Below are 21,510 nucleotides of genomic sequence, written 5' to 3'. Positions count from 1 at the left end.
TTTATTCTCACTATACCACCTGCGTGCAGTGAAATTAATTGCTCACGCTTTGTGGAATCGTGGACTTCCCAGGTCTTTAGCATGTGCTCCAACTTACCCCAAGCAGGGCAAATGTGGTCATTCAGCATGGGGAAAGTTTCAAGGTCAATTGTGACATCTGCCTCTAGGTAGGGTTGGGGAGGCCACCAGCCTGAAACCCTGGAGGGCTGCTGCCAGTCAGTGCCAGAGATGGGGCAACAGTGTGACTCAGTATAAGGTAATAATAATAATAATTTTTATTTGTACCCCGCCCTTCCTGGTTCAGAAAACCGGGCTCAGGGTGACTAACAACAAATTTAAAACACTTAATTGATGCCACAAAAAACAGCATAAAATACAGTATAAAACGTGAATAACAATAAATTCAGAATTCAAAAATCAGTTTAGGGGGGAAATCCATCCAATAAATATTAGATGATCACCAGGGCTAGCTGGCTAAGTTAGTCCTATTTGGGCCAGCGAGGAGACCAGGGGAGAATTAGCTGTGGGGTCCCAGAGTGGGTAATCTTCATAAAAAGGGGAGGGGGAGGGGGAGGGAAGGAAGGGGAATAAAAGATCAGGCTAAGTTCAAATTGAAAGCCAGGTGGAATAGCTCTGTCTTACAGGCCCTGCGGAAGGAAGTTAAATCCTGCAGGGCCCTGGTCTCATGGGACAGAGCATTCCACCAGGTTGGAGCCATCACTGAGAAGGCCCTGGCCCTGGTGGAGGATAATCTGACTTCCTTAGGGTCCGGGACCTCTAAACTATGATTATTCATGGACCTTAAGGTCTTCTGCGGGGCAGACCAGGAGAGGCGGTCCCATAAATCCTGCTTCGTATGGGCTCTTCTTATCTGACGTAGTCCTGATCTCCTGACCCCAAATGCACCCCAATTTTGGCCTTAGAGGGATGATGTTATGAAGATGCCCTCACTAGAGTTGGGATTCTTAAGAGCTCAGCTTCCTGGCATCTCTTCAAACAGGGTGGGTGGGAAGACTTCAAGCTTCCAAGATCATTGTTGTCTCTCTGCACCAGAATCCCTGGGTCCAACAGCTGGAGTCAACGATCCACAGTCAGAGTCTATGTGCTTCTGAACAGGAAAAGGTAAAGGGCCCCTAGACCAGGCATCCCCAAACTCGGCCCTCCAGATGTTTTGGGGACTACAATTCCCATCATCCCTGACCACTGGTCCTGTTAGCTAGGGATGATGGGAGTTGTAGTCCCAAAACATCTGGAGGGCCGAGTTTGGGCATGCCTGCCCTAGACAGTTAAGTCTAGTCAAAGGCGACTAAGGGGTTGCAGCGCTCGTCTCGCTTTCAGGCCAAGGGAGCCAGCATTTGTCCACAGACAGCTTTCCGGGTCATGTGGCCAGGATGACTAAACCGCTTCTGGCGCAACAGGGCACAGTGACAGAAATGTAAGAGCACACAGAAACGCTGTTTACCTTCCTGCCGCAGCGGTACCTATTTATCTACTTGCTTTTGAACTGCGAGGTTGGCAGGAGCTGGGACAGAGCAACGGGAACTCACCCCGTTGCGGGGATTCGAACCGCCGAGCTTCTGACTGGCAAGCCCTAGGCTCTGTGGTTTAACCCACAGCGCCACCAGTGTCCCAGCTGCTGGAAACCAAAGGAGGGGAGAGGGTTCTTGCACTCAGGTCCTGCTTGCAAACTTCCCAAAGGTTGACTTCTGTGGCAATAGGATTCTGGACTTGATGGGCCGCTGGTATAACCCAGCAAGCTCCTTTTATGCACAAATCAGTGGCTCAGGAAGTTCTGCTTTCAGTACCAGAAATGAACTCTCAGTCCTTTCCCATAAAAACCATTCCTGGTTCCCTGCTGCTCCACTGTCCTTCATTTCAGCAGAAAGTTGTTACTACTGTGGAATAATAATAATAATAATAATAATAATAATAATAATAATAATAATTTATTATTTATACCCCGCCCATCTTGTTGGAAACTCTGGGCGGCTTCCAACAAAATATTAAAGTATAGCAATCCATCAAACATTAAAAGCTTCCCTAAACAGTGCTGCCTTCAGATGTCTTTTAAAAGTCTGGTAATTGTTCTCTTTGACATCTGGTGGGAGGGTGTTCCACAGGGTGGGTGCCACTACCGAGAAGGCCCTCTGCCTGGTTCCCTGTAACCTGAACCGCCAGAAGGCCCTCGGTGATGGACCTCAGTGTCCGGGTAGAATAATGGAGGTGGAGACGCTCCTTCAGGTAGACCTAAAGCCATTTAGGGCTTTAAAGGTCAGCACCAACACTTTGAATTGTGCTTGGAAATGTACTGGGAGCCAATGTAGGTCTTTCAAGACCGGTGTTATGTGGTCTCGGCGGCCACTCCCAGTCACCAGTTTAGCTGCCGCGTTCTGGATTAGTTGTAGTTTCTGGGTCACCTTCAAAGGTAGCCCCACGTAGAGTGCATTGCAGTAGTCCAAGCGGGAGATAACGAGAGCATGCACCACTCTGGCGAGGCAGTCCACGGGCAGGTAGAGTCTCAGACTGCATACCAGATGGAGCTGGTAGACAGCTGCCCACAGAATTAACCTGCGCCTCCATAGACAGCTGTGAGTCCAAAATGACTCCCAGGCTGCGCACCTGGTCCTTCAGGGGCACAGTTACCCCATTCAGGACCAGGGAATCCTCCACACCTGCCCGCCTCCTGTCTCCCAAAAACAGTACTTCTGTCTTGTCAGGATTCAACCTCAATCTGTTAGCCGCCACCCATCCTCCAATTGGGTGTGAACAATCCCTGGGGGTCCCCTGCAAATTAGCCAGAGATCTACCCGGAGATCCACCCTGCTCTAACATTTGCTCTCCGCTGTCTCAGCGTATATGTCACTGTTTTCGCCTCCCAGAGATTCAGCAGCTTCACCAGCGAATCCAAGAGGACTGGAAAAAGTTAGAATCCTTGCTGTCTTCTAAGAAGAGGGGAAAGAGTTGGCCAAAGGAGACATAAAGCGGTTTACAAGAGGTGAGCTGTTGGCCCCTATAGGAAAAAGGAGAGGGGAGGAATCTATTGGTCTCCAACCTGATTCAAGGTGGGTCGCTGCAGAAGCATGACCTTCCTGCAGAATATACTGCGAAACATTCGGGTGTCCCCAAATGCATGTTTGGGTTAAAAGCGGGTGCTGGGTCTGAAACATTTGAGGAGAGAATCATAGAACTGTGGAGCTGGAAGGGACCCCGAGGGTCATCTAGTCCAACCCCCCGCCAATGCAGGAATCTCAGCTAAAGCCTCCACGGCAGACGGCCATCCAGCCTCGGCTTAAAAGCCTCCAAGGAACGAGGGTCCAAGTCCTCTTGTAGGAGTCTGTTCCACTGTCAAACAGCTCTTACTGCCATAAAGTTCTTCCTGATGTGGCGTCAGAATCTCCTTTCTTGTAAGTGGAAGCCATGGGTTCGAGTCCTACCCTCCGGAGCAGGAGAAAACAAGCTTGCTCCCTCTTCCACGTGACAGACCTTGAGATACCTGAAGGCGGCTCTCCATGGGTGTAGCCAAAGGGGGAAAATAAAAAGGAGATAAATAAAAATATTTAACTAACTGAGGTTCCCCCCCCCCCGACAAAAATCCTGGCTAGGCCCATGTGGCTCTCATATCTCCTCTTTTCCAAGCTAGCTAAACATACCTGGCTCCTTCAACCGCTCTTCATCAGGCTTGGAAACCTGCCCTGAACTAGAAAACGCCGCAAGCTTTCCTCGGAGGGGCGTCTGAGCAGTCTTTCCCTGCCCCCACACTTAGGGGGCGGGGAGTAGAGAAGCGCCGCGAGCCCCCCAGCAGGTGGCACTGTTGCCCTTGGCAAGGCCACCTGGCTCTCCCCGCCACCCCCACCAGCCCCCCCCCCCCACCCCGGGGGGAAATCGGAGCGTGCGTTTCCGACAGCATCCAGTTCTGCCTCTGAACTTTCTTCTCTCCCCCCCCCCGCCAGCTCCCTCCCTCCCTCTTTCTCCCTCGGTCTCTTCCTGTGCAGTGTGGGATTTCACTTCCCCGCCGCGCTATGGCAAGGACGGGCTCTGCTGAAGAAGCAGCAGCAGCAGGCAGAGCCGCCGAGGATCAGGGCCCGGCCCGGGGGCGCCGCCGCTGCGCTTAAGCTGGCGAGCTGACGGGGCTGCACCGGGCTCGCCTTCCCCGTTCACACGACCCCCCCCCCACCCACGCAAAACCCCCTCGCGCCCCATCCCCAACCTTGCAGCCTTCCCCGTTGCTCCCCGATTTCTCTTGCGCTCCCGAGCCTCCGGATCGCGGGCAGCGCGCAGCGGACGGGATCCGCCTCGGAGGATGGCTGGCTCCGGCACGGATTTCCCCGGCGATCGGCAGCGGCGGCGGCAACAGCAGCAGCAGGCGGCTCCCTGCGCGCACTGAGGGCGGCGGGGAAGGCGACGCGAGGTAAGAGCCGCGGTGCCCGCGACCCACGTCTGGTCCTCCTGGACCCGTTTGCTGCGCGCGTTGGGAGGATCGCGCGGTGCGAGGGAGGGGGGGGAACCAGCCTTCCGGGGCCAGGAGGTGCAGATCCGCGCGCATCGACCCGCAGAGCCATCCACGCGTGCGCGCATTTTTCGCATTCTTGCTTGCGCGGGTAGCGGCGTTTGCGCGTTACGGAGCGCGGGGATCGGGGAGGTTGGGGGGCGGCGACGATGGAACGAGGCGGTCGTGGGAACGCGTACACGGAGCGGGATGAAGAGAGGGATGCGGGGAGGATGGGTGGCCTTGGCTTGATCTCTCGCATCCCCCCAACCCACAAAGTACCCAAGTGAAAGATCCGTTCAGGATCCAGGGTAGGGCCAAATCGCGTGGGTAAGGACGGAAACCAAATAACCACACCTCTTTTGCACTACGGTGGTGGGCTGCAACCTAGGTGGTCTTGGGGGTGGGGGTGCTGCAACATATGGTGGGATTATTCTTGGTGGTACGTGCCCTGTTTGAATTACGCTGGAGTAGGACTCTCAGAGCCCGGGACACCCTCCTCAAGTCGTGCACCAAAGAGCCCAGGAATCTGCCCCACACTGACTCCCTTAGCTTTGTTGACCCTGGCTGGCAGGGGCTTCCCCATTGCCATGCCCTTTCGCCAGGGCTTGAACCCGGGACCTTTTGCTTGCCAGGCCTGTCCTCTGGGGGTCCCAAGATGAGAGAGGGCCCTTCCCCAGAGATCAGCCGCTGGAGAGAGGGCAGAAAAGGAATGCAGACAAGCGAAAATATCATCTGGGGCTGGGCCTAGCAGCAGCCGAGGTGGGGAGTGTGCTGCTTTGTTTTGCTTTGCCTCCAGGAAGAGAAAAAGCTGTTTTTGCAGAAGGGAGAAAAGCTCCAAATGGCGAGGGAGAGAAAGAAAGAAAGAAGGAAGGAAAGAAAGAAAGAAAGAGGGAGTCCGGACAGCAGCTTGTTTCTTGGCTTTGTGTGTTTGTGTGGGGTGCCAAGGGCTTTGGGGCAGGCGAGTCCTGGCACCCAGGAGCCAGCCGGTGCCATGGGGGACGTGGCTCGCACCCTTGGCACCAGCTGGGGTCCTAGCCGAAACGCCATCCTTGCAGAGGGGGCAGGTGGGTGCTGCCAGAGGCCTTGGCTCCCTTGCCCTTGGCTGACCAGTTCACCACCGCAGTCCAGGGAGCGATGGGGGTCGCGTGGGAAGGGTATTCAGTTCCTCAGGCAGGGCTTCGTGAGCAAGAGGGGGCTGGGAAGGAAGCTTGCTTTCCCAGTCGCAACCCCCCCAAAAAACCTGCTGGGGGGGCCTAAGGAGGAAGAGGGGCCTCTCGGAATGACAGGCGAGATGTGATTTTGGGCTTGCGGGTTTAGGCCTGCAGCTGGAGAGCCTTGTTTTGAAAGAGGCTTTGCAGGCTTCCTTGCAACGGTGCAGGCGGAGAAATCGGAAGGGCGCCCCACAGCTCGGCCTGGGCCCCGGAAGGTGTTTTCCGAATCCGTTGCTCGGCCCCAAGAATGGGGGCGGATGGCGTCAGCGGTGTTGTGGTCTGGGGAGCACAGTGCCCCGCTAGGCAGGCTGCTTCGTTTTTTTGCAGACGTTTCTTCTGATGCTGAAAGCCTTTGTTTATTTATTTATTCCCCTTTCCCAGAAGGATGAGTTTGCTCGCAGGCAGCGTTTGATTTTGTTTTCTTTTTAATTTTAATTTCAGGAACTGTTTTTAACGTTGCTGCCTAGTGCTACGGCATTGTGGTGAGCCTCAGCGATTTATAAACATCCATCATCGTCGCGGCAAGCGAGGAAATGGCGATGATAAAGATAGCGCGTCTTATGTATTTTATTTTTCGGTGTTTCTGTACCACCAGCTAACAAAAGCATTCTGGATGGTTTGGGGGGGGGGGAGTTAATGCCATAATTTTTAAAAATAAAATGTAGCATGCATATAGTGTTTAGGGAAGAAGCTCAAAATAGCTCCCCATTATCTTAGTAACCGCTCACAACAGTCCTGTAAGGTAGACCAGATTATCTTCACATGGCAGATGAGGGTGGGAAGGTTGCCTAAGGCTTCCCTGAGTTCTCAGACGAGGCAAGATTTTTGAAGAGGGGATGGTACGATGAGCTCGTGAGCAGGATTTGAACTCGGAGCAACAGAAGGAATGAGAGATTATTGTATTTTTGTCATGGTATAAGAGATAGAAGATAGGTGCAACAAAAGAGAGAAATAAAAACACTGGAAAACGGGGTGGGAAGTTGGCAAAACAAAAGAAAAAATATTATGCATTGGAGTGTATATGTGAAACTTTGAAAATTTAACAAAATATAACTGGAAGAAGAGATTTTTGAAGAGGGGATGCCCCAACTCACAAAGCTTAGCATACAGCTGCCTTTTGTTGCTCTGGTGATAAACCACCCTGTGGCTTCTGAGCATGTGCAAAGTGTAGTTGCTTCAGCCCTGTGGGCCGCTGTGCATCTTCCCTTCGTGAAAAGCCCATGTGTCATGACTGCACATGCGTACCCTTCAGTGTGGGTGTGCATGAACTGCAAAGATATTGGCTGTGTGTATGCAACTCCTGCGCATAAGGGCATTGCGACAAATCTACGTGCTGGTTTTAAAAGTTGCATTTGACCTGGCCATGCTTCCTGTGTAGGAAATACGTCTCCCATTCAGTGAACACAGGTAAACACGGTCCACACCCTCTGGCCACGAGTCAGGGCTGCTTTGGGTCAAGGTCCACCCGAACCTGGTTTCCTCTGCCAGTGCAACACCAGCCAGCCAGATGCTTCTGGGAACTTGCAGGTGAGCCCTACAAGTGAGCCTGTTCCCCTGTATCTGTTACTCTCAGGTATACTGCTCCTGGACCTGGAGGTTCCTTAATTAGGCACGACAAATAGGCACCACATAGACTTCTCCATGTAACTGGCTGGTTTTTATTTAAAGCGATCTCTCTAGACCAGAGATAGGAAACTTGTTGTCCTGTGCAAGTGGTTAGGCTGCAATTCCCACCATCCCTGAACATTGGCCAGGCTGGCCAGGGTGCAGCGTTCAAAATTAGCCAGGTGCATTTTTCACCTGGATTTCGACCACTAGTGACCAGGTGAAGATTTCTGGATGGCTCCTGACACCTCCACCATCTGGACATGCATGGCTGGGGGTCCTTGGATCTGGACTGTTTTCACGCACTAACACCCTATCCTGTAGAATATGGTTACCAGATTTTTTTCAATGAATCTGGGGATTTTATTTATTTATTTATTTATTTATTCATTCATTCATTCATTCATTTATTGAAACTGAGTAGCGACAGGGAGTCAGCAGTGGGGATGGTGAGGCAAAAGACCCTGGGCCCCAGCACACATGCATATTGTATAAAGGTGCAAAGCCCTTTTTTGCACCCTGTGAAACATAAATGTGCAGTTTTAAAAAAAACTGGGCAACAGCGCGTTGCCCGCCCGTGACTAGGCGCAGTTTCTCTGCCAAGCAAGGTGCAAAGCCCTTCTTTCGCACCCTGTGAAACATAAATGTGCAGTTTTTTAAAAAACTGGGCAATGGCCACCCGCCCGTAACTCCTGAGCCTCCCCCGATTGGTCAAAACAAAGGGGGCAGGGGGCAGGAGATCTGTACCGCTGAGTGTCCCCAGTTCCCCTTTGGCAGTGGTGGCGGCAGCGGCAGTCAGCAGCCCAGAGCCAGCTTAGTAGTGCTGTGGCTCTGGCTGGCTTCAGGAGCTGCTCACTGCCATGTTGTCCGCTATTTTTCCTTGCCGGAAGTCCCCATATGATCTGTTGCGCACAAGACACATCATATGGGGACTTCCGGCGAGGAAAAATGGCGGGTGCCATGGCAGCGAGCAGCTTCTGAAGCCAGCCAGAGCCAACTGCGCTACCAGACTGGCTCCGGGCTGCTGAGGCTGCCGCTGCCATGTTTCCCGGGGACAGATTTGCAAATCTGGGGACATTCCGGGGACGGAATTTGTCCGGGGACAGATTTGCAAATCCGGGGACTGTTCCCGGGAACCGGGGACGTCTGGTAACCCTACTGTAGAATTCGATCAGTTATATTTTATCTGCACAATCGGAACGAATTTCAAGAAGCAAAATGCTTTTTCCGTGCAGCCTGGGCAAGAGCAGGCGCCATTAAGAAAAGGAGGTAGGAGTAGTCCAATATAAATGCAGGCGGTCCCTGGATAAAGTGACTTTTCTTCTTTAGGTTCACAAAGTTTTTGCTAGGCGAAAGCTCCCTAGATAGCTCAGTTGGTCAGAGTGTGGTGTTGATAACGCCAGGGTTGCAGGTTCGATCCCTGAATGGGATAGCGGCATATTCCTGCATTGCAGGGGGTTGGATTTGATGACCCTCATAATCTCTTCCAACCATTGTCATTGCTGGCTGGGGCAGATGGGAGCTGGACTCTGGGGCGCCCCAGGTTTGCCATCCCTGTGCCGGCAGCAGCACCCGCGAGTGTGGAGAGGCTTCAGCTCCCCTCTAGTGGACGTGCGCATAAATTCATGCACGCGAGCCCCAAGGAGCAATGTGCTGTATGCAGCCTGTCATTTCTCACCCCTCAGCCGGGTAGGTCAATTTCAATCTGCTGTTAACGAAGTACGGGACAAGAACGTTCACTTTTTGGTGTACCCTTTAACCCAAAGAAAGAGGAGCCACTTTGAAAATCAGCGCAGGACAGTGTTACTGCAGATCAGAGTCCATGAATACAGCCTGCCGTGGTTGGAGGAGAGCCTTTGGGAAAGCACAGCGTAGAGGCCCTGGGTATGAGAGCAGTGACGCTACAAGGGTATCCCTGTTTTCTCTTGGGAAATGTTGGGAATGCAGTCCTGAACTTGGAATTGCTGAGCCAGGGGATACTTAATGTGTCACAACAAACGTGAGCGGCTGGACTCCGGTGCTTATTCTTAAAGTGCAAAGCCACGTGGGGAGGTGGAATTTGAAGCGAGAAGCAGTTGTGTAGGAGTGCCTGTGCTTAACCCTTCCCCATCTGCCACTTCTCCGTTCCAAATCACCAGGGGCATCGAAAGATGCCGGGCATGGGCCAAGGGGACAAAAATTTGCATCCCATCTGCCACTGCCATTTTCTATGTACAGACGCAGGTTTAGAATTTGAATGGCGGCACAAAGCAAGCCTGCTAATTTCCTATCCGTATCGCCCCAGATAAGCACAATTAATCTGCCCCCCACCCCCAAATCATCCCAAATCAGTTCCTACTCAATTCATTTGTCCCCAATTAATTTCCCAACAGATCCTGCTCCAAATCAATTCAATTCCTTTTCAATTAGTCCCATTCATTAAGCCCAAATCATCTCTAGATAAAGTCCTCTTAAATTAATTTATTTCCCCAACTTAATATCCTACCCAGAAACCGAGATCATCCTCTCTGTTCGGTTTCCTCTGAATTCATTGCACACCAAGAAACATTGGGGGGGGGGGGCGTGCACACACACACACACACACACAAATTCTGGGGCCCATGGACGTACCCCTAGCAACACCCACTTAATCAACTTCCCCAAAGCATTTTTTCGCCTAGTCGCCTTCCTTAAGGAGGGGCTGTAGGTCAGTGCTGAGCCTATGTTTTGCAAGGGGTCAAACAGCAGGGAAGACCCTTCTATGCCTGAGACGCTGGGAAGCTGCTGCCAGTCAGGGTAGGCGGTACAGGGCGATACGGGGGGGGGGGGGTTCTGTGGTCTAAACCACCATGCCTCTTGGGCTTGCCGTTCAGAAGGTTGGCGGTTCGAATGCCCATGACGGTGGTGAGTTCCCATTGCTCTGTCCCTGCTCCTGCCAACCCAGCAGTTCGAAAGCAAGTAGATAAATAGGTACCACTGTGGCGGGAAGGTAAACGGCGTTTCCGTGTGCTCTGGTTTCTGTCACAGTGTCCCATTATGCCAGAAGCAGTTTAGGCATGCTGGCCACATGACCCAGAAAGCTGTCTGTGGACAAATGCCGGCTCCCTCGGCCTGAAAGTGAGATGAGCACCGCAACCCCATAGTCGCCTTTGACTGGACCTTGACTGGACCAGGGGTCCTTTACATTTTCCTTACAGGGCAAAATGAACAAATAGTTTAATAGTACAAGGCAGCTTCTTTGTTCTAGCCCCCTAATGGTCTGCCTACACTGTGGAACTCCCCGGCTCTTGATATCAGGCAAGCGCCTTCACTGCTGACTGAAAACATTTTTCTTTAGACAAACCTACCAGACACGGGTGGCGCTGTGGTCTAAACCCTAGAGCCTAGGGCTTGCTGATCAGAAGGTCGGCGGTTCGAATCCCTGTGATGGGGTGAGCTCCCGTTGCTCGGTCCCTGCTCCTGCCAACCTAGCAGTTTGAAAGCACATCAAAGTGCAAGTAGATAAATAGATACCGCTCCGGCGGGAAGGTAAACGGCGTTTCCGTGTGCTGCTCTGGTTCGCCAGAAGCGGCTTAGTCATGCTGGCCACATGACCTGGAAGTTGCATGCTGGCTCCCTTGACCAGTAAAGCGAGATGAGTGCCGCAGCCCCAGAGTCGGCCATGACTGGACCTAATTGTCAGGGATCCCTTTACCTTTACCAAGTTGCTTAGAAAATGGAGGCAATTTTAATATGTTTTTAGTATTTCAGCTTTTGTGTCTTTTAAAGTGGGGTTGTGATTTCCCGCCTCTGATTTCTTGTTTTATCTTTGTGTGAACCAGTTTGACTTTTGCAAAATAATTTTTACAATTAAGCAGTGTATACATTTTATGACAGGGACACGGGTGGCGCTGTGGGTTAAACCACAGAGCCTAGGACTTGCCGATCAGAAGGTCGGCGGTTCGAATCCCCGTGACGGGGTGAGCTCCCATTGCTCGGTCTCAGCTCCTGCCAACCTAGCAGTTTGAAAGCATGTCAGGTGCAAGTAGATAAATAGGTACTGCTCTGGCAGGAAGGTAAATGGCATTTCCATGCGCTGCTCTGGTTCTCCAGTAGCGGCTTAGTCATGCTGGCCACACAACCCGGAAGCTGTCTGTGGACAAACGCCGGCTCCCTCAGCCTATAGAGCGAGATGAGCGCGCAACCCCAGAGTCAGCCACGACTGGACCTAATGGTCAGGGCTACCTGTACCTTTACCCAGATATCTAGAACACTGACCTGTGCTCGGATCTGTGTTTAGCTTATCACTGATTCTGAATGCTTTTCAAAAGTTGCTTTAAAACTTTCTGACAGTAAGAGCTGTTTGACCGTAGAACGGTCTCCCTCGGGAGGTTGTGGACTCTCCTTCCTTGGAGGTTTCCAAGCAGAGGTTGGGTGGCCGTCTGTCATGGATGCTTTAGTTGAGACTCCTGCATTGCAGTGGGTTGGACTAGATGACATTTGGGGGTCCCTTCCAACGCTACGATTCTATGAACTGTTTTTGCCGGTAACCTTACTGCTTAATTTTTTCCAGTAAACCTCTTTGAGGCTTTGTTTTTGTTTTCATTTGCAATGATGATGATGATGGTGATAGTTTATTATTTATACCTCGCCCATCCGGCTGGGTTTCCCCAGCCACTCTGGCCAGCTTCCAACAGAATATTAAAATACAATAGTCTATTCAACATTAAAAGCTTCCCTAAACTGGCTGCCTTCAGATGTCTTCTAAAAGTCTGGTAGTTGTTGTTCTGTTTGACATCTGGTGGGAGGGCGTTCCACAGGGCGGGTGCCACTACTGAGAAGGCCCTCTGCCTGGTTCCCTGTAACTTTGATTCTTGCAGTGAGGGAACCACCAGAAGGCCCTCGCAGCTGGACCTCAGCGTCCGGGCAGAATGATGGGGGTGGAGATGCTCCTTCAGGTATACTGAACCGAGGCTGTTTAGGGCTTTCAAGGTCAGCACCAACACTTTGAATTGTGCTTCGAAACATACTAGGAGCCAGTGTAGGTCTTTCAAGACCGGTGTTACGTGGTCTTGGCAGCCGCTCCCAGTCACCGGTCTAGCTGCCGCATTCTGGATTAGTTGTAGTTTCCGGGTCACCTTCAAAGGTAGCCCCACGTAGAGCGCATTGCAATAGTCCAAGCGGGAGATAACTAGAGCATGCAGTATATTCCTTCTTTTGAAAGAAATACGTAAAGCAAGATGTCTGCAGCCATGCAGGCCGCATGGCCTCCGATGGCGTTGTTCATTCCAGGTCCCTTCTGTTTGCCGCTCGCTGCCCTCGTCCTCCCTTGCACAGGCTGTCTGACCTATGTGCGCAGGCTGCACCAGCAGAGAGACAGGAGCTCACCAGACATTCTCCCTCTCTCTGCAGGCGCTGCGCACCCAGCATGTAAGCAGCAAGGCATCGGGTTCTCTCAGCAGGGCACGGCAGAGCAGCCTGATCTTGCTCCGGAAGAGACCTAGAAGTGCCAGGCTGCGTCGCAAAAGGTGGCGAGGTGGAGAGCGGGCAGGCTTTTAGCACTGTCTAGGCAACGCACAATAATATCGCTGATGCTGCCATTGAAAAGCAATAAGACGACGGACCATCGCTCGGTTGTCATCATAGATGCTTCCCATACAGAGGGTCCCAGATTCAGCCCTGAGCACCTGTAATTAAAAGGGTCCAGGGCTAGGAAAGGCTTCTCGCAAGTCCCTGAAAGCCATTGCCAATTAAGAGCAGGGAATTCTGGGCTTGGCGGAAGAAAGATCTGGTTCAATATACGGTTGCTTGAAAATAAAATAAAATAAAAACTAATCACCCAAAAGTGTAGCAGCAGGGTATTTCATCAGGCCATATGCATATCAAACAAACAATACACAGTCGTACCTTGGAAGTCGAAGGGAATCCGTTCCGGAAGTCCGTTCAACTTCCAAAACATCCGGAAGCCAATATACGGCTTTTGATTGGCTGCAGGAATTTTAATGGTGTGAAATTCCTTGTTCTCCTAATGCAGCGATTTTCAGACTCTATACCTTTGGCAAACCCCTTCCGATGTTTGTGATTGCTTTACTGGTGGTTTGTTCATCATCCTGTGTACACTTCTATATTTGTGATGGCTCTGTTGTTTGAAAGCCGCTTTGCGATTCATTTGAAGGGAAAGCGGCAAAGAAATATAATAAATCGACTCAAAACCACGTCGACATCTCTGCTGAGGAGACGTCTCCCTTTCATGCCTCCCACTTCATGCTTTTTAAGCTGCATTTATTTGCTTGGGAGATCTGTACTCCGTCTTTCGATCCAGTGATCTCCAAGGTGGCTTGCAGAAGATTCAAACGTGACATGGGTCTGGAGGGAGCTATTGTGTGGGTGGCGCAGTGGATGTTTTAATAGAGCCATATCCCAGGGGCAAAGAAGCAACCCCACCCCTCCGTCCTAACAAGTCTCTCTGGTGGCTATTTTTCTTTTAATGTCTATGCTAATTGCTTCCATGCAATTAATGTCACGTGCTGTCTGGCCTCGAGAGTGCACCCTGGAATGCACCTCCTCCATTTCAGCGGTGGATCAATAGCTCTGGACTGGCTACCTGCGATGGAAGCGAGTCTGCTGTTGTTGACCTTGCTCTGGAGGAGCAGATTTCAAGGAATCCCAAAGTCCCCGGAACACAGTTGAAAAAACGCTCAAGCCAAGCGAGTGTGTCTGTTTTTCAGCTTTCAGATGTTAGGCGGTACGACTCCTTCGGTATCCTTAAATGAAAGAGACAAACCGTTCTTCAGATGAAAATCAATGCCAGCTGAAACAATACCGGCGAATCTCTTTTTTTAATTGCTTTTGTCGGTGTCGAAACAAGCCGACCGGCTAAATTTAAGGCCCCGATCGCACCCTGCCAGTCAGCCATTTTGTTTGCACGGAAGCGGACCCGTCTCGATGTGGGTAGGCCCCGACTCTCGGAGACTGCAAGTCCCAGCAGGCCATGTGCCATCTTGATTTCTGCGGCTGCTGAAGCTGCTAAAATCAAGATGGCACATTGCCTGCTGGGAGTTGTAGTCTACGCAGCCCGGGCCGACCCACGTTAGCAGCCACCCCCGTCATGAAACGGCTTTAGTCGGGCGGCCTGGGTTGTTTTCTGCCGGGAGACATTGCTTTGGTCGGGCGCAGAGGCCTCATCAGTTTGCGCCACTTTGCCAGATAGGCCGGCGTCTGTGACCTTGACTGCATCCATTTCAGGTGTTGCTCTCCAAGGCTGGGGCTCTGTCAGCTCTTGCTCAGAGCAGAAGCCGTTCCCAGAGCCTTTATGACACCTGTGCCCTACTTTAAAAAAACAAAACAAAAACCCGCACATCTCTGCACAGCAAAACACAGCAGACTTCAGAAAATCAGACAGACTGGGGCGAAGGGGAGGCTTTTTAAAAGTAAAAGTAAAAAGGCCAAGCCGGGTTTTATTCTCCCTTTGAGACGAGCAGAGAAAATCTATACCGAAGGCATGAAAGGGCAATAAAGACAGACTTTCCCCCCTGCTTTCGCTCTCTCCACACACCCCGAGCACAATTAATTGACTGGATCTCACCCTTCGTGCAGGAGCCGGTGCACAAGACAGGAGCTGTGTTGTCCCTAACTTGGTGCCGTGCTCCAGAGTTAAAGGAGAGAGCTGCTTTTCCTCAGCTCCCGGGGGCTGGAGAATTAATGCAGAACCCAGCAAGTCCACAGGAAGGATCTTTCTGTCAAAGGAGAAATCCCATTGGTTCTTGGGCCTTTGGTGTGAGAGCAGCTGCGTTGCATGCGGAAAGTTGCAGGTTCAAGCCCCTACTCAAAGTAAGGTAAAGGGACCCCCGACCATTAGGTCCGGTCGTGACCGACTCTGGGGTTGTGGCGCTCATCTCGCTTTATTGGCCGAGGGAGCCGGCATACAGCTTCTGGGTCATGTGGCCAGCATGACTAAGCCGCTTCTGGCGAACCAGAGCAGCGCACGGAAACGCCGTTTACCTTCCCTCCGGAGTGATACCTATTTATCTACTTGCACTTCAATGTGCTTTCAAACTGCTAGGTTGGCAGGAGCAGGGACCGAGCAACGGGAGCTCACCCCGTTGCGGGGATTCGAACCGCCAATCGGCAAGTCCTAGGCTCTGTGGTTTAACCCACAGCACCACCCACGTCCCCCTACTCCAAGTAGGATTGCATAGAAGCCTTGTTACCCCTTCATCTTCCGACACCACCTCTTCTCCCTCTCCTCTCTCTGACCTCTCACCGTTGTCCCACCACCACTCCCCGGGCTCTGAGTCTTCTCCCCTTGGGGTGGTGGTGGTTCCCCAGCTGGTTCCTCCCACCATTCCTCTGCGTCCAGCCAGTCTACGGCAGTGGGCATCATTGCCTCCTGGTGCAGTGAGTTCCAAAGTTTCACTAGACATTTTGGGAACGGGCTGCTTTCTTTTACCTGTCCTGAATCTTCCAACATTCAGCTTCCAGGAGTTCTGGTGCGATGAGAGAGGAGGTCCTGATCCCTTCCCAGTCCTCCGGGTCTCCTCCCCTGGGTTGGGCTCCTCCAGTTCCCCAATCTTTTCCCACCGCGCCTTCCCCTCCTGCCAGGACGTTTCCATGGGACTCATGGTAAACTGGGCTGGGGGGAAAGTGTCTCAAGGTGCCACGCTCATGTGAGTTGCCACCTTGGTCATGGTTAGGGCTTCCTGCAATAGTCTTTGATAACTTAGGAAGTTGTGTTGCATTTGTCCCTCTAGACTCTCCAACTCTATGGTTCTGATTCTAGGAAGTCTTTCCCATGACCTGCTACCTTGACCCTTCCAACTGGGAATGCCAGGATTGACCCTGAGAATTTTAGCATGCCAAGGATGTGCCCTTCCACCGAGTTATAGGCCCTCCTGAAAGTATGGCGGATGGGGGCCATGGCAGCCAGTTACCATGATCAGAGTGGCAAAGAGATGCACACATTGGAAGCTAGTTGGTGCTCCTGAATTTGGCATTTGAGCGTACGGAACTGCGTTGCCCTGAGTCAGGCTGCTGCTTCATCTAGCTCAGACGTCTTCTTTGGCGATCCCTCGTAGCCGAGTAAGATTGTCTTCCATAAGCACGGTTTTTACAATGAGTCCGTAAGTGACTGTGGAGGCCAATTCTGGATCCACACGTCCTTCCACAGTGGGGACATAGGTTTCCAGATGGGAGTTGATCACGGTGGGGATTTTCCAAGCATGCCTTCCTCTTAGCTCATTTTTCCCTTTCGTCCTGAGTTCGAGCATCTTCAAAGCCCATGACACCTTTGGTAAAGGCTGTTCTCCAACTGGAGCGCACACAGGCCAGGGTTTCCCAATTGTGGGTGTTTATACTACAATTTTTAGATTTGCCTTGAGACAGTCTTTAAACCTCTTTTGTTGACCACCAGCATTACGCTTTCCATTTTTAAGTTTGGAATAGCGTAGTTGCCTTGGAAGACGATCATCAGGCATCCGCACAACATGACCAGTCCAACAAAGTGGATGTTGAAGAATCATTGCTTCGACACTGGCGATCTTTGCTCCTCCCAGTACACTGGCAGTAGTTCACCTGACTTCCCAAGTGATGTGTAGAATTTTTCGGAGACACCGTTGATGGAATCTTTCAAGGAGTTGGAGATGCCGTTTATAAGTGGCCCATGTTTCACAAGCATACAGTAGTGTTCACACTAAGGACCCACCTACTATTCTGGTTGCCCAGTGCCTAAAAAACCACAGGTCTTAGAAGCTTTCTGCTTGTGTCATGCCTTTGGGGCGCTGGTCCGAGCGATTTTCCATTTGCCCCTGCTTTTTAACTTCGAAGTGGAGCAGACATCAACCCCCAGCAAACCCAGTTGATGTTTCAGCATTGGGAACAGGTTTTCCCATGAGAAAGCAGTGGGGCAAGTGGAATTGTGAACAGCCCCTAACTGGCAATGGCTTTCCAGGGTTTTGGGTGGGTGCCTCTCCCAGCCCTGCGCCGAGAATTGAACCTGCAGAGCTGCGATGCTTCCCCAGAGATGTGGGAAGACGAGGAACCTGTTTTATAATAAACACGGACCATTGGTCCGCTGATTGGCAGAGGTTCTCAGGGACCGAGGTCTTTCCGCAGCCCTACCTGGGAACGTGGGCGGATGGAACCTGGTACCTAAGACAGGCTCTGTCCTTCTCTTCGCTTTCATTCCTGCCTCACGATTCTGCCTTCAAGTGTTCCTTTGGACTATGAAAGGAGGAGTGAGAAAAGGGAAGAGAGGGAGGGAGGGAGGGAGGGAGGGAGGGAGGGAGGGAGGGGGGAAAGAGGTACCAAGGGGCCGAGGGGATGTCAGAAGGACTCCTCTCTCCAGGCAGCTGGTGCGAAGAGAAGGATGCGACAGAGCCCTCCCGGGGCCCAGAGGGAGAGATGGAGATTAAATAGCAAGAGAGCTGTGAGGCTAAAGTAGCTCAAGGCAAAAGATCAGGATGGGGAGGGGAGGAGGAGGGGGACGGGTTGGGGGTGCCTGCGAAGGAAGGCAGGGAAGCGGGAGGGGGAGAGACAGAGGGAAGCCACCAAAACACACAATTCCTTGCTTTTCGACATCTCTCCACGATGCAGCTAAGCTATACAAATCTAGCCAGCGTTGAGCCCTTATCTTCCAGGAGCAGAAACAATTGGCCTGCAGGAAGGAGAAGGGGAAGGCAAGGGAGGAAGAGGGAGAGAGAAGCAATCTGTTTGATTGACAAACAAAACAGGGGGGGGGGTGGAAACACACACACACACACACACACACACCCCAAGAAGGAAGAAAGGAGGAGGAGGAGGCAGCAGCTGTCTGGCTGACACTTTCTCCTCGACACCTCCCTCCCGCTCGCTGCTGATGGTGCTTCTGCTCCTGCTGCCAGCGAGATGTTCTGACTGGCTGTGTTCAATGTCAGCCGCTCGGCAGCAAATGCCATTGACAAACCTGCTGCCTCCAGCTGCGGCGGAGCTGGAACGAGCCCCAGATTATACCGCAAAGCCACCGGGGGGGAGAGCCGGGGCAGCAAATGCAGCATCTCAGCGCTGCCTGAGCTCACTCACTCTCCCCCCACTCCATCTTCGGGGTTCTGCTTCTCCCCCCAGGCTTCTGCTCTTAATCTAGAGACTCGGTTGTACCCGTTAAGCATTTCCTCTTCCCACCCAACTGTCCTGGCCAAGCCGCCAAGGAGCTGGCTGCCCACGACTGCTGATCTCGTGATCCGGACAAACGTCCCACCTGCCAACGGTAGGGCCGGGGCAAAATGCCAGGAAGGATGTATTCTCTCCATGACATTCAGCCTTGTTTTGTCCTGGTTAACGATGTCCCTTCTTCCACCACCAGCTTTCTCCCAGTGTCTACTCATGGGCCGTTCTTGCAATTGGGGTGCAAACCTTGCCTTTGCCACAAATTCACCCTGTCAATCTTCTCCAACCGGGTGCCCATTCTGCCCGGATGTTTTGGGCCACAATTCCCAAGTGCCCTGAACAGCGCAACCACCCAAGGAAGGCAGCAAGGTGGGAGGGCAGCTGCCTGCAACATGGGGGATCGTCCCCTTAGCCTACCTCGCAGGCTCATCGTAAGAGATGAAATCATGCAGTGACATTGTGTGCTATGCACTCAGAAGTGCTAATTTCAATAATAATAATAATAATAATAATAATAATAAATTTTATTTATATCCCGCCCTCCCCAGCCGAAGCTGGGCTCAGGGCGGCTAACAACAATCAAATAACCAAATAGTTGAATAATCACACATTCTAAAATATTTCATTATAAAAATTAATTGAAATCAAATTGATGGCAACCAAAATACTGTGCAGGTTGCCAGAGGAGGGAGTCAGGCTGCGCCCTGACCAAAGGCCTGGTGGAACAACTCTGTCTTGCAGGCCCTGCGGAAAGATGTCAGGTCCCGCAGGGCCCTAGTCTCTTGTGACAGAGCATTCCACCAGATTGGAGCCGCAGCCGAGAAGGCCCTGGCTCTAGTTGAGGCCAGCCTAACCTCCGCATGGAGGCCCTCAGTGCAATACTGGCTGCTTCATCTTTGCCTTTCAGAGCTGCCAGTTCCAGCCTGAGAGCTGAGCGCACTGCTCTCCTCCGCCTCTTGCACAGCCCCTTTTATAGGCTCTGCCTCTGCCACAGTGGCGCAGTTTTCCCAGGGTCCTAGCTTCCCCCTCCTCCCATTCCACCTTGCTAACTCCTGTGAGAACGGGTCTCGTTCCAAGCCTAGCCCTGAGGTCCTTTGGTAGAGTCCACACCGCACATTGAAAGCGCCCTGAAACCGTTTTAAACAGTCATGGCTCACCCCACCCCACCCAACGAGAGCTGTAGTTTGTAGGGGTGCGGAGAGTTGTCAGGAGGCTCCTCTGCTCCCACGGCAGAGCTACAATTCCCAGAGTTGCGTGGGAAGAGGGATTGCACGTTAAACCGCTCGTGGGGAGCAGGAGAGACATGAATAATTCCCGTTCCCTTCGCAGAGCTACAGTCTCCAGAGTGGTGACCTAAATGTTATTATCTGCCTGACCAGGGTTGGTAACAGAATGCTAGACTTGATGGAAACCTTTGTTCTGATTCTCCTTATTTTGCAAGAAGCTATCTTTAGTTCATCCAGGTTTCATTTTGTGCTGTGTTTCCATGCTTTAAAGCTCAGTGCCTGAGTGCTATTTTTTTTTTGCCTGTGCTTCCTCTGCAAAATACCCAGTCTTTACCACTGAATCGGAGCAAACAGCAGTCCACGGAAAGCCCAATTGCTGTTTGTTCCGATTCAGCGTTAAAGAGCAGCTTTTCCTGGGGAAGACGAATGTGGGGCAGCACTCGGATATGGAGCTTGAAAGCATGGAGGTGTCTAGAAGGTCTGGGGCAAAAAAAAACCCCAGAGTGCCGTTCTTCTCTCTCGCATTACACCGGAACTGGTAGACATCTAATGAAACTGAATATTGGAAGATTTGGGGCAGATAAAAGGCAGTACTTTGTCACGCAGCACTGTTAAACTGTGGAACTCACTCCCACAAGAGGAGTGAAGGCCACCAACTGGGATGGCTTTAGAATTGGATTGGACAATTCTAGACATACATTGGTACCTCTGGTTAAGTACTTAATTCGTTCCGGAGGTCTGTTCTTAACTTGAAGAACCACTTTAGCTAATGGGGCCTCCCACTGCTGTGCAATTTCTGTTCTCATCCTGAAGCAAAGTTCTTAACCCGAGGTATTATTTCTGGGTTAGCGGAGTCTGTAACCTGAAGCATATGTAACCTGAACTGTATGTAACCCGAGGTACCACTGTACTCTAGAGTTTTTCTTCAGATCGTATAAATCTTTCGCCTTTTTAGAATTGGATTGGACAAATTAATGGAGGCTTTCTACTAGCCGTGATGGCTGTGCTCTGCTTCCACAGTTGGGGGCAGTACTAAGAAATAATAATAATAATAATAATGATAATAATTTTTTTATTTGTACCCCACCCATCTGACTGGGTTGCCCCAACCACTCTGGGTGGCTTCCAAGAAATATAAAAGCATAATAAAGCATCAAACATTAAAAACTTCCCTATATAGGGAAGTAGGGCTTCTGAATACCAGTTGCTGGAAAGCCCAGGAGGGGAGAATGCTCTTGCTATGCTCAGGTATAGAATCGTACAAGGGACCCCGGGGGTCAACTAGTCCAACCCCTGCAATGCAGGGATCTCAACTCATGGTTCCCCATCCAATTTGAAACCATACTGGACCCTGCTTAGCTTTGCAAATGTGCTAGCAGTTTTATCTCTGCATCACCAGGAGGTCCTGTTTCCAGGTTTCCTGCAGCATCAGGTCGGCCCCTGTTGTAACAGGATGGTGTTCTTATAAACAAGGCCCTCCCAAGTGCCCCTATTTTTGGGGGACAGCCCCAGATTTACAGAAGCCGTCCCAGTTTCTGATTTGATCCCAGAATGTCCTGCTTTTCCTTTGGACGTCCCTATTTTCACTGGAGAAATGTTGGAGGGTATGGCGTTATGTGACCCCTGAGCCAAGGAGAGAAGTAACTATACAGCCTTTAGAAGACATCTGAAGGCAGCCCTGTACAGTCATACTTCGGGTTACTTGCGTTTTTTTGGGTTATGGACCCGCTGAAACCCGGAAGTACCGGAACGGGTTACTTCCGGGTTTTGGCGGTCGCCCATGCGCAGAAGCGCTAAATTACGCTTTGCACATGCGCAGAAGCACCAAATTGCAACCCACAGGGATCCCGCATGGATCACATTTGCAACCCGAGCATCCACT

General features: G+C 51.6%; 1 protein-coding gene and 1 long non-coding RNA gene across 4 annotated transcripts in view; one reads left to right on the top strand and one right to left on the bottom strand.

Annotated features, from left to right (window-relative positions):
- Positions 1 to 252: 252 nt before the first annotated feature.
- On the bottom strand, positions 253 to 4,315 carry LOC144325448 (uncharacterized). Its single transcript, XR_013390606.1, has 2 exons — positions 4,208 to 4,315; positions 253 to 3,493 (listed from the first exon to the last, which is right to left on the bottom strand). It is a non-coding gene; the product is annotated as an uncharacterized LOC144325448 (long non-coding RNA).
- The window catches only part of RAI1 (retinoic acid induced 1), a 212,955-nt gene continuing 195,712 nt past the window's right edge, over positions 4,268 to 21,510 (top strand). For 2 of the 3 annotated variants that reach the window (XM_077918681.1, XM_077918679.1), the window contains exon 1: positions 4,268 to 4,408. The gene's annotated coding sequence lies outside the window, so the exon portion shown is untranslated. The remainder of the gene's footprint in view (positions 4,409 to 21,510) is intronic. The other variant, XM_077918680.1, reaches the window with a different exon arrangement.

The sequence above is a fragment of the Podarcis muralis genome, chromosome 14 (genome assembly GCF_964188315.1).
Source record: "Podarcis muralis chromosome 14, rPodMur119.hap1.1, whole genome shotgun sequence".
Lineage (NCBI taxonomy): Eukaryota > Metazoa > Chordata > Lepidosauria > Squamata > Lacertidae > Podarcis > Podarcis muralis.
This window is presented reverse-complemented; position numbering and strand designations above follow the sequence as displayed.